Raw genomic sequence first — 12,182 nt, 5'->3', positions numbered from 1 at the left:
AATTGAAATTGATCACTTAGACTAGTGAGATGGCATTCGTACATGCAATCTTGATGGGATTGTATTGAATCCCCTGGTGAGTAACAAATTACTATCAAGTTAGTACTTTCAAACAATACCCATTTATTATCTCCCAGTTGAGGAGGTCTCAGTATCCTGAGGTCAAGTGCAAGTGTCAGCCACCTGTGCTCTTAATCTGAGGCTTTTAGCTGACAGATCTGCTTCCAAGTAGAGTCTGCTTGTTGGCAGAGTATGGTTTGGGGACTGAAGTTCCTGTGTTCTTGCTGACTGTCCAAGGGGCCTCCCCAGCTCCTGCAGGCTGCCTGCGTTTCTTCCTAGGTGGTCCTTTCCATCTTCAAGGCCCATCAGATTCTCTTATACTTCAAATCCCTGGCTTTCCCTTCTGCCCTTTAAAGAGCATGTGTGACTAGATCAGGGCAGCCTTTACAAGCTCACATTTTAGAGTCAGTGACTTGGGACTTTGGTTACAAATACAGATCAATACCTAGATTTGTGTCTGATTAAATAACCGCAGGATGAACTGGAATCTTAGGTTCTGGGGTGAGGAAAATCCTTAGAATGTTGCTTGCCATGGAGATAAAGTTGAGAACAGCAAAGAACACGGAAGCTTGATTAATGGGTTGATCATCAAAACTAACACAGAAGATATTAATGATCTTGGAGAGAAGATAAATGCCACAGATCAGGTGTCAAAACTTTTTAAAGATATGGAGGAGCTGGTGCTGTGGCACAGCAGGTTAAAGCCCTGGCCTAAAGCGCCAGCATCCCATATGGGCGCCAGTTCTAGTCCTGGCTGCTCCTCTTGCAATCCAGCTCTCTGCTATGGCCTGGGAAAGCAGTGGAAGATGGTGCAAGTCCTTGGGCCCCTGTACCAGCGTGGGAGACCTGGAAGAAGCTCCCTGCTAATCCACCTGGGGAGACAACAGAAGATTGGCCCTACCATCCACATAGGAGATCTGGATTGAGTTCGGGATCCTAGCTTTGTCCTGAACCAGCTCTATGGGGAGTGAGTCAGCAGATGATCTCTCTCTCTCTCTCTGTATTCTCTGTCTCTCCATCTCTATCACTTTGCCTTTCAGAATAAATAAATAGATATTTAAAACAAGACATGGAAATGAAACAGAAAGTGGGTATATGATTAATCCAGAGAAGGACAAGCAGAGTCTGTGTGTGTGTGTGTGTGTGTGTGAGAGAGAGAGGGAGGCAGATGAGCACATGCTTAGAAGGGGGAGGGGATGGGGCGGTGTCAGGGCTCAGTTGCTGGAGCCAGATCACCTTGACTGATATAGTTTTCTTTATATAACTGATGAGAGACCAATTAAAAAAGCATTTATAAGTTATAAGGTTTTCCGCCATGGATCAGCTGCGTGCAGGTGCCCGCCTGAGGATCGTGCTGGGACCCCTCGGCCGCGGCCATCGTCGCCCACCCCACTTCAAGGACGGCTTCCCCTGCCAGTTTCCAGCCTCAGCAATTCCAGTATACTCTGGATAATAATGTTCTAAGCCTAGAACAGAGAAAATTTTATGAAGAAAACGGGTATCTAGTCATTAAGAATCTGGTGTCGAATGCTGACATTCAGCACTTCAGGAGTGAGTTTGAAAGAATCTGCAGAAAGGAGGTGAGACCACCGGGCTTAATGGTGATGAAAGACGTGGCCGTTGTGAAAACGGAGCATAACCTGAGTGAGAAATCAGTTACCAAGGTCCAGAACTTCCAGGAAGACGAGGAGCTCTTCAGATACTGCACCCTGCCTGAGATCTTGAAATATGTGGAGTGCTTCACCGGACCCAATATTATGGCCATGCACACAATGCTGATTAACAAACCTCCAGATGTTGGCAAGAAGACGTCCCGTCATCCCTTGCACCAGGATCTGCACTATTTCCCCTTCCGGCCCAGCAATCTCATTGTTTGTGCTTGGACCGCGATGGAGCACATTGACTGGAACAATGGTTGTCTGGTGGTACTCCCCGGCACCCACAAAGGCCCCCTGAAGCTGCACGACTACCCACAGTGGGAGGGAGGAGTTAACATAATGTACCACGGGATCCAGGACTACGAGAAGAACAATGCCCGCGTGCACCTTGTGATGGAGAAGGGGGACACAGTTTTCTTTCATCCTTTGCTCATCCATGGATCCGGGCAGAACAGAACCCAAGGCTTCCGGAAGGCAATTTCCTGCCGTTACACCAGTGCCGACTGCCACTACATTGATGTGGAGGGCACCAGCCAAGAAAACATTGTGAAGGAAGTTTCAGGAATGGTGGATAAATTGCTGGGCTATGAGGGCACTGTGGACTTCAAGGATGTTTGGATGTTTCGAAGTCGACTTGTGAAAGGGGAACAAGTCAACCTTTGAAACAACCTTTCGCTAAAACTCTCCAACAGGAACCCAAAACAAAACCAGGTGTCAGAAGAAAACCCTTCCCTTGTGATGGTGTCATCTGTGCTATCACTCGTTAACAAAATCACAAACCATGGCTCAGGTACTTAATTGCATACAGTTAATTCTGCAGTGCAATGAGGGTGTGGTGATGGAAGTAAAAACAGTAAAAGTCAAACAGTATTGTTTCAAGGAAAATCATCTGGAGTTACAACAAGATTAATAAAGATAGTTGACATATAAAAAAAAAGTTGTAAGGCTCACAGAGGTAGTCAAGCCCTATAAAACGGGGTATATCTGATTAGGTATTGATAATTAAACTGAGTCAGAGAGTACGGTGGAGTATATAACATTTGGCCCTGAAAAATAGGCTGAAGGTTAAATGTTAAGAGTTCACCAAACTAAATTTCAATAACCCATAAAGGTATTTTGTTTAACCTAACTTTTTTATTGAAGTATAATATAAAAACAATACACAAATCTAAGTAGATAGCTTGATGCATATTTCCAAAGTAAACACATTTGGATATCTGCCATCCATAATTTTTATTTTATTTTTCCCTAGGATTTGATTTTTTTATAAAAGATTTGTTTATTTGAAAGATAGACTTATAGAAAGAGAGGGAGAGACAGAGAAAGATTTTCATCAATTGGTTCACTCCCCAAATGTCTGCAAAAGCCAAGGCTGGGCCTGGCCAAAACTAGGAGCCTACAAGTCCATCCATGTCTCCCACATTGGTGGCAGGGGCCCAAACACTTGCACCATATTCCCCTGCTTTCCCAGGAGCATCAGCAGGGTACCAGATAGGAAGTGAAGCAGCTGGGACTCAAACGAGATGCCCGTGATGCAGGCAGTGGTTTAACCCACTGCGCCATATTGCCAGCCCCTGGGGTTTGATTTTTATTGAATATCAAGAAAAAGTCATCCAAGCTCAAAACAGCTAAAACCCAAGAGTTATATGCATGTCCCTGTGCTCCCTGCCCCCAGCTGATAGGGGCAGCACCACAAGCCCTCAGCACAGCCACCAGATTTTTTTCTTTATTTAAAGATAGAGTATTAACAATTGCCTAGAAGCCTCTCTCATATTCCGAGTACATCATTAGCCCCTATGAAGGTAACCACTATGCTGACCTCCTTCACTACACATGTGTGTCACCAGTTTGTAAATTCTGTGTATAATGAAGTAGACACTGCTTTGAGCCTGGCTCCTTTTGTACAACGTTACTTATATGAGACTCATCCACATATCCTGCATTTAGTGAAACCTTATTCATTTTTATTTCTGTCTGGGATTCCATTGTCTAAATACATTGCCATGTATCCATCTACCATTGATAGTCTTTGTGTGTTTTCCAGTTTGAGATACACCATAAATTGTTAGATTGGGAAAGAGTGCTAATGGTCAACTAACCTATCATCTGTTAGAATGGCACAAATGGAGTCTCAAAATGTGAAATCATCTGCTCCCCCAATTGTGCTTGAATTAGCCAAAAGAGCACATCACGAGGATGGGTGTTGTAGAGAGAGCAGACAAGTAAGCCACGGCCCACTTCTCCTGTAGTAGATGTCACCTTGGCCTCCCCCTCCTCAGCCCACTTCAGCCATAGCAACATTTTCCTGAGGGTTCCCTGGCATCAGATGCTATATTTGGTGCAGAGGAAGAGAAAACACACACAGTAAAAGAGAGACAGAGGCCTAAGTGGACAAATCACAATGCAAAAGTAATGGAAAAATGTCATAAGGGCTGTCTGGAGGGCGAGGCTAAGTCTGTCTGGGGCTGAGGGTCATAGACACTGGAGTCTGGAGAAAACCTCTAAACCTAGTATGCAGAGTAGGTTACAAATCTCTGAATGATTGAGGGTGATGGGTACACACAGTGGTTGATGGTACACAATACTGTGAATGTATTTAATGTTATTGGTTGTCTACAAATCAACAAAATGATACATTTTATGTATATTTCACCACAATACATTTTTTCTCTAAGCCATTCTTTTGTAAATAACTTATGTTAATTTTTAAAGATTTATTTATTTATTTGAAAGTCAAAGTTACAGAAAGATTGAGAGACAGAGAGATACAGAGACAGAGAGACTTTTCCATCCACAGGTTCACTCCCCAAATGGTCACAATGGCCAGATCTGGGCCAGGACAAAGCCAGGAGACAGGAGCTTCTTCTGGTCTCCTGCATGGGTGCAGGGGTCCAAACACCTGGGCAATCTTCCACTGCTTTCCCAGGCACATTAGCAGGGAGCTGAATTGCAAGTAGAAGAACCAGGACATGAACTGTTGCCTGTATGGGATGCCAGCATTGCAGGCTTCACCTGCTATACCACAAGGCCAGCCCCTCATTAATATTTTTTTAGGTTTCTAATGTGAGTTCTTGGTTTTTTTGGCTCACTTGTTATCCTGAATTGGTCCCATTCATTCTTGAGGTCTGTTGTAGTTACACAGGTAGTGCAAACCAACACTGGAGCATGAAGTCAGTTTCAACTCTAAAGCACTCTGTGCCACTGATACAAGGGTACTTTTCAAAGTCCATGGAAAATGGAATTAAAAGATAAGTTTGTTTTGCTGCAAAACAATTTGCAACCCATGCATACGAGTGGTTTTGAAAAAGTTTATGAAAATGGATACTATGAAGTGTGGGGCTGACATTGTAGTGTAGTGGGTAAAGCTGCCATTTGTAATGCTGGCATCCCATATGGGTGCTGGTTCTTGTCCCAGCTGCTCCACTTCTGATCTAGATCTCTGCTATGGCCTGGGAAAGTAGTGGAAGATGGCCCAAGTCCTTGGGCCCCTGCACCCATGTGAGAAATCCTGAAGAAGTTCCTGGCTCCTGGCTTTGGATCAGCTCAGCTCCAGCTATTGCAGTCATTTGGAGAGTAAACCAGTAGATGGAAGACCTCTCTCTCTCTCTCTCTCTCTACCTCTACCTCTACCTCTACCTCTGCCTCTCTTTAACTCTGTCTTTCAAATAAAATTAACAAATCTTTTAAAACACACACACACACACACACACACAAGATGAGGGCCAGTGTTGCAGTGCACTGCCGCCCCCCACTAATGCCAGTATCCTGTATTGTGAGCACTGGTTTAATTCCCAGCTACTCTGTTTCTGATCCAGATCCCTGCTAATGTGCCTGGAAAAGCAGCAGAAAATGATCCAAGTGCTAGGGCCTTTTACCACCTACTTGGGAGACCAGGATAGGGTTCTAGGCTCCTGGCTTCAGCCTGACCCAGCCCTGAACCAGCCGATGGAAGATCTTTCTCTGTTCCTCCCTCTCTGTCTCTCTCTCTGGCACTCTGCCTTTCAAATAAATAAAGTAAATCTAAAAAAAAGAACCCCCTAACCAAGATCAAAGTGGAATAGGTAGTTCCCAGCATTGGGAAACATGCATACGGCATGTGGTCATGGAGCCTATCCTCAAGGATTCATCTCAAAGGTAGTATTCTCTGCAGCATTCTAATGGAAACGTGAAAGAAAACAGTGAAGGCCTTGAATGCCAAGTCGAAAATCTTGAAAGTGAGAGATTATCGAATATGAGAAACCATTGAACAGTTAGTGTAGTGTAAAAGGATGGCATTGTCCAAGTAGTGTTTTGGAAAGGCTAATCTGTTCGTGTATTGAATCCTTGGGAAGAGATGGGGAGGCAGAGAGCAGTATGGAAAAGAAAAGATGAACTAGAGCAATGGTGGGGAACCTGTGGATAAAGGGGCATGAAGGAACCCACGTAAAGGAAGAATCTAGAAGAGTTGATGACTAATAGAGCATAGATGGTCAGAGGCAAAGAAGCCAGAGCTGACTTCAAGGTCTGAAAACCTTATAGTACCATAAGTGGAAATTACAGAATGAGTGTATTTCCTATGTATTGCTTAGCTCAGTGCTTTGAACACAACCATTAGCTGATAAGTGTTTATGGTTGACTAAGAAAAGTGAGTGTACCCTGGATCATTCAGGGGCTTATCTATTTTCGCCTGAATTGAAGGTTGTAAAAATGGAGCAGAGTCTCACAGAGACTGGCCTTTTCCACATGACACTGTTCTGACTGCTGTGACCCATTCATTGCTTGTAGAGATAAGAGTTTATTTGGGGTCAACTAAAGTTAAGGGTATAGAACATTAAATGATATTATGATTCACCATGCGATGTCTGATGATTTTTCACATCTGACCAGCATGCTTAATATTTTAATGGATGGTGTCAACACAGGTAAAGCTTGTGTTCTCATCCAGAACTACCCTTTAGTCTCTTGATGCCCTCCTTAAATGACCCCAAGAAATAGAGATTAGCTTCTATGTATGATAGAGTCATTAGTCAACTTAGATGTGGCCCAGGTTTTGTCCCAACTCTGCAGTTTCCATGCTGGCTGCCTCCTTTACTTCAGATTACGGATGTTAGTATCTGTGCTACAGGGCTGAATACAGATTAACTAAATAAATCCACTGTTGGTGGGAATGTAAACTGATAAAACCACTATGGAAGACAGTGTGGAGATAACTTATCATATGACCTATCATATGACCTATCATATGACCAAGCCATCCCACAACTGGGAATTTACCCAAGGGAAATGAAATCAGCAAATAAGAGTTATTTGTACCCCCATGTTTATTGCAACTCAATTCACAATAGCTAAGACTTGGAATCAATCTAAATGCCCATCAACTGAAGACTGGATAAATAAATTATGGGATATGTACCCTATGGAATACTACACAACAGTGAAAGAAAAAAAGAAAGAAATCCAGTCACTTAAAACAAATGAATGAATCTAGAAAACATCATACTTAGTGAAATAAGCCAGTCCCAAAGGGACATATACCATATGTTTTCCTTGATCTGTGATAACTAATAAAGCAGCCAAAATGAAATCTGTATATGTGAAATTGACACTTTGAGAAGCAGTGCTTGAACAGCCCTTGTCTTGATTGTCAAGGAACAGTTTGTTTTTTTTTTCCTTAATAGAGAATGGGACTGGGAATCGGAGAGGGAGAAGGAGGTTGGGTGCGAGTGGGGATGGGAGGATGGGTATGATGGGAAGAATCACTATATTTCTAAAGTCGTACTTATGAAATTTGTACTTATTAAATAAACAGTATCTTTGGGGAAAAAAAAGAAAATAAATTCCCCAAAATGGTCACAGGTTTTTTCTGGGCTCTCCTTATTAACTTGTTTACATGCCTGTCTTTATGCCATTAGTATACTTTGATTACAATAGCTTTTTATGAGGTTTTGAAGTAAGGAAGTGTGAGACCTCCAATTTTGTTCTTTTCTAAAATTTTCTATTTTTTTTACATCTTCTTTTAAACAAAGATTTATTTATTTATTTGAAAGACAGCATCAGAGAGAGAGAGAGAGAGAGAGAAAGAGATCCATCTTCCATCCTCTGGTTCACTCCCCAAAAGGCTGCAACAGCCAGAGCTGGGCCAATCTGAAGCCAGGAGCTAGGAGCTTCTTCTGGGTCTTTCATATGGGTTCAAGGGCACAAGCACTTGGACCATCTTCTGCTGCTTTCTCAGGCACACTAGCATGGAGCTGGATCAAAAGTGGAGCAGCTGGGACTCAAAGCATCACTCATATGGAATGGCTAAACCTACTACATCACAGTACCAATCCCTATTCTGACTATTAAGAATCCCAGGAAATTCATATGAATTTTACAATGGGTTTTTCTGTTTCTACAAAAAAATGCCATTAAAATTTTGATAGGGAAGTGGGTAAAGGTGCCACCTGCAGTGCTGGCATCTCATATGGGCACCCGTTTGAGTCCCAGCTGCTCCACTTCCAATCCAGCTCTCTGCTATGGCCTGAGAAAGCAGTAGAAGATGGCCCAAGTCCTTGGACCCCTGCACCCACATGGGAGACCCAGAAGAAGCTCCTGACTCCTGGCTTCAGATTGGTGCAGCTCCGGCCGTTGCAGCCAACTGGGGAGTGAACCAGCAGATCAAAGACCTCTCTCTCTCTCTCTCTCTCTCTCTCTCTCTCTCTCTCTCTCTCTCTGTCACTCTTTCAAATAAAGAAATAAATCTTTAAAAAAATTTGATGGGATTTGCATTGAATCTGTAGACAACTTTCGGTAGCGTCATCATCTTTACAACATTGAATCTACCAATTCATGAGAATAGGATGTATTCCCACTTATTTATGTTTTAATTTTTTCCAGCAATACTTTATAGTTTTTAGTGTACAAATGTGCCTCTTTGGTTAAATTTATTCCTCAGTTTATTCTTTTCAGTGTTATTAAAAATAGAATTGTTTTCTTCTTTTTTCAAATTAGTTGTTCATTGTAACACTATAAAATACAACTAATTTTTGTGTCTTCATTTTGTATCCTGCTACTTTTCTAAATTCTTTTAACAGCTCTAATATTTTTGTGGCAAGTATGTAATCTTTAGGGCTTTCTACATATAAGATCACAGCACCTGTGAATAAAGATGACTTAATTCTCCCTTTCTAATTTGGATGCCATTCTTTTTCATATTTAATTTCTTTGGCTAAAACTTCTAACACCATGTTGAATATATCGTGGGAAAATCAAGCATCTTATCTCACTCCTGATTAAAGGAAAAGCTTTCAGTCTTTCACCATTGAGTATGATGATAACTCTGTGCTTTCTTTATCAAGCTGAAGAAGTTTCTTGTTATTCCTGGTCTACTCAGTGTGTGATTTTTTGTGTGTTTGTTTTTCTCATTACATAGTGCTGAATTTATCAAACACATTTTATGCATGAATTGAAATCATCATATAAGTTTGACCTTTCATTCTGTTAAGGAATTGTATTAAATTAATTGGTTTTCAAATGTCGAGTGGGTTCTCACATTCTAGGATTAAATTTCACTTCATCATGGTGTATAGCACTTTTAATATATTGACGAATTTGGTTTGTAGTATCTTATTGAAGATTTTTGCATCAATATTTATTGGGGATTATGATCTGTGGTTTTCTTGACTTAGTTTTGATCTCATAGTATTGCTGACCTTATATTATGAGTTAGGAAATATTGTCCCCTCTTCAGTTTTGTGGGACAGTTTGAAAAATGATTGGTGTTACTTCATTAAATATTTCACAGAATTCACATGTGAACACATTTGGTCCGTTGCTCTTCTTTGTCGATAAGCTTATGATTACTGATTCAATCTCTTTGCCCGTTATTGATCAATCATTTTCTATTTTTTCATGAGTCAGTTTCAGTGGATTTCATTTTTTGAGGAATTTGTCCATTTTATCTATATTATCCAAATTGTTGATGGGAAGTTGTTGCCAGTATTCTCCTGTAATTCTTTTCATTTCTTAGAAAATCAGTAGCAATGTCTCCAATGTTAATTTCTTATTTTAGTAATCTGAGTCTTTCCATTTTCTTTAGACAATCTAGCCAAAGGTTTGTGAATTCTACTGAAATTTTCAAAGAAACAACTTTTGATTTCATGGTATTATGTTTATACTTATAAATATACCTGATAATGTAAGAGGTACTTGGTTCATAATATTTTGGGGAACCATATTAGATTTATTGGTTTTCATAATTTTATAACTGCTTATTTATGTTTTCCTTATAAGAGTATAAACTACTTTTTTTTAGCACAGTTACAATAGGTGCTGAATAAATTCACTGTTAAATGAACCAATTAATTTAATAACTTGTTAAATTAGTGAATTGTGAGCTTTAAAGAGGTTTTTTTCAAAAAAGAAATGAGGAGACATGGGGTTATTTGAGGTAAATGTTCAAAGTCAGCCTTATATACTGAACACAATACTTTGTGAGTTTTTGTTCATTTTTTTTTTCCTTTTTTAAAACAACAAACAGTATTTGCAGCGGTGTCTATTTTTAAAGCCTAGGTTTTACTGTGTCCAGAGTTCTCCCTTCCTCTCTTTGATGCCTAATCCCCTTTATCTGTAGCCAGAAAATAAATCCTGGCCCCATCAAGAAACACTTATTTTCCCAACTTGCACGCCTGTGCCACCTGAACACATACGTCCTGATGTCTCTGTTAATCTTCAAATCCAAGCTGAGTCTCTAGTCTCCACAAAACCTTGCATTTGGGAATCGCAGCTAAGTTTACACAGTGTACCTCAAAAAGTTTGTGAAAATCATTAAAAGATAAGTTTATTTTGGTGCAAAAAAATACTTTGAAATTCATGAATAATTTTTCATAACATTTTTTCATGAGCTGTTTGAAAACCTCTTATATGCACAGATTTAAATTTTTTTACACCAAAGAAATTTAAGTTTAAATTCCATTTCCCATGAAACTTTGGAAACATTCTTGTAAAATTAGAATGGTGTCTGGTTAATCACAAGGTCTCTTCCATCTCCACCAGTCCATGGTTCTGCTGAAGATACGTTACTCTGCTTGCTGAATTTTAAATGTCAGTGAAACACTCACTGTGGACTGATACTCCTCAGGGCACTAAATGGAGGCTTCAGAGAATTCACAAACTTTTATGTAAATATCATTTCTAAAATGTATTTTAAACATTAAGACAATGAAAAGAAAAGTCACAAACTGAGGGAAAACATTTGCAAATAAAATATCTGATAAATAACTTGTAACTGTAACAAAGATTTCTATACACACATACACACCAAAAAGGAATCTTTCTCTTTCTCATTCTTTCATTATTTTTCTTTCCCTATGTCCCTCCCTCACTCCCTTCCTTCTCTTTCTCTTATATAAAAATATCTTTTGACTATTTTGAAAAGTAAATTAAAGAAACTATTATATGGTGCTTGCTTTGGCAGCACATATACTAAAATTGGAATGATACGGAGAAGATTAGCGTGGCCCCTGTGCAAGGATGATACACAAATTCGTGAGGTGTTCCGTATTTTTATGAATCTTAATAAAGAATGAGATGGGAGAAGGAGTGGGAGATGGGATGGTTGTGGGTGGGAGGGAGGTTATGGGGGAGAAAAGCTGCTAAAATCCAAAGGTTGTACTTTTGAAATTTATATTTATTAAATAAAAGTTTTTTAAAAAAGAAACTATTATATGTTTTCCTTTTTTAAAGATTTGCTTACTTATTTGAAAGGCAGAGTTACAGAGAGAGAGAGAGAGAGAGAGATGATCTTCCATCCATTGGTTCATTCCCCAAATGGCCATAACAGCCAGAGTTGCACCAGGCTAAAGCTAGGAGCTAGGAGCTTCATTCAGGTCTCCCACATGGATGGCATGGGCCCAAGTACTTGAGCCATCTGCTGCTTTCCCAGGTGCATTAGCAGGGAGCTGGATAGGAAGTGGAGCTGCCAGCACCCATATGGGATGCTGACGTCCTAGGTGGCTTAACCTGCTGTGCCACAATGCTGTCCCCATACATGTTAATTAACATTTTGTTAATGTACAGGATAGAAGAATAATTTGCATCTAGAACATATAAAAAACCCTTACAACTAAGTACCAAGAACACAAATACTCAGTTTTAAAATTATCAAAGATGTAAATAGACATTTCACTCAAGATATATGGTGAGCCAATAAGTACATGATAAGATGTCCAACATCATTGTATTTTTGGAAATACAGATTAAAACCACAACGAGATACCTCTTTAATCAAAGTGACGGGCACAGATGTTAGCGCTGCAGTTAAGGTGCCCACATCCCACATCTGAGAACCTAGCTTGGATTTCCAGCTCCAGCTCTAGCTTCTGGCTAATGCAGAGCAGGAGAAACAGCGGCCATGGCCTAAGTGGAGTGGCTTCTGACATCCTTGTGGCAACATGGAGAGCTTTCCTGGCTTCTAGCTTTAGCCCTGGCCCAGCCCAGGCCACTGAG

The 12,182-nt window shown here is 40.4% G+C and overlaps 1 protein-coding gene, 1 non-coding gene and 1 pseudogene across 2 annotated transcripts in view; 2 read left to right on the top strand and 1 right to left on the bottom strand.

Annotated features, from left to right (window-relative positions):
• Nucleotides 1–12,182, bottom strand: part of LOC133766076 (broad substrate specificity ATP-binding cassette transporter ABCG2) — a 129,890-nt gene that overhangs the window by 78,870 nt on the left and 38,838 nt on the right. The gene's annotated exons all lie outside the window — the stretch shown is intronic.
• On the top strand, nucleotides 1,376–2,649 carry LOC133765621 (phytanoyl-CoA dioxygenase, peroxisomal-like; annotated as a pseudogene).
• Nucleotides 11,136–11,242, top strand: LOC133766093 (U6 spliceosomal RNA). The gene has a single exon (XR_009866650.1). It is a non-coding gene; the product is annotated as a U6 spliceosomal RNA (small nuclear RNA).

The sequence above is a fragment of the Lepus europaeus genome, chromosome 8, assembly GCF_033115175.1.
Source record: "Lepus europaeus isolate LE1 chromosome 8, mLepTim1.pri, whole genome shotgun sequence".
Lineage (NCBI taxonomy): Eukaryota > Metazoa > Chordata > Mammalia > Lagomorpha > Leporidae > Lepus > Lepus europaeus.
The sequence above is the reverse complement of the archived record's forward strand: the minus strand, read 5'-3'. Positions and strand labels throughout refer to the sequence as shown.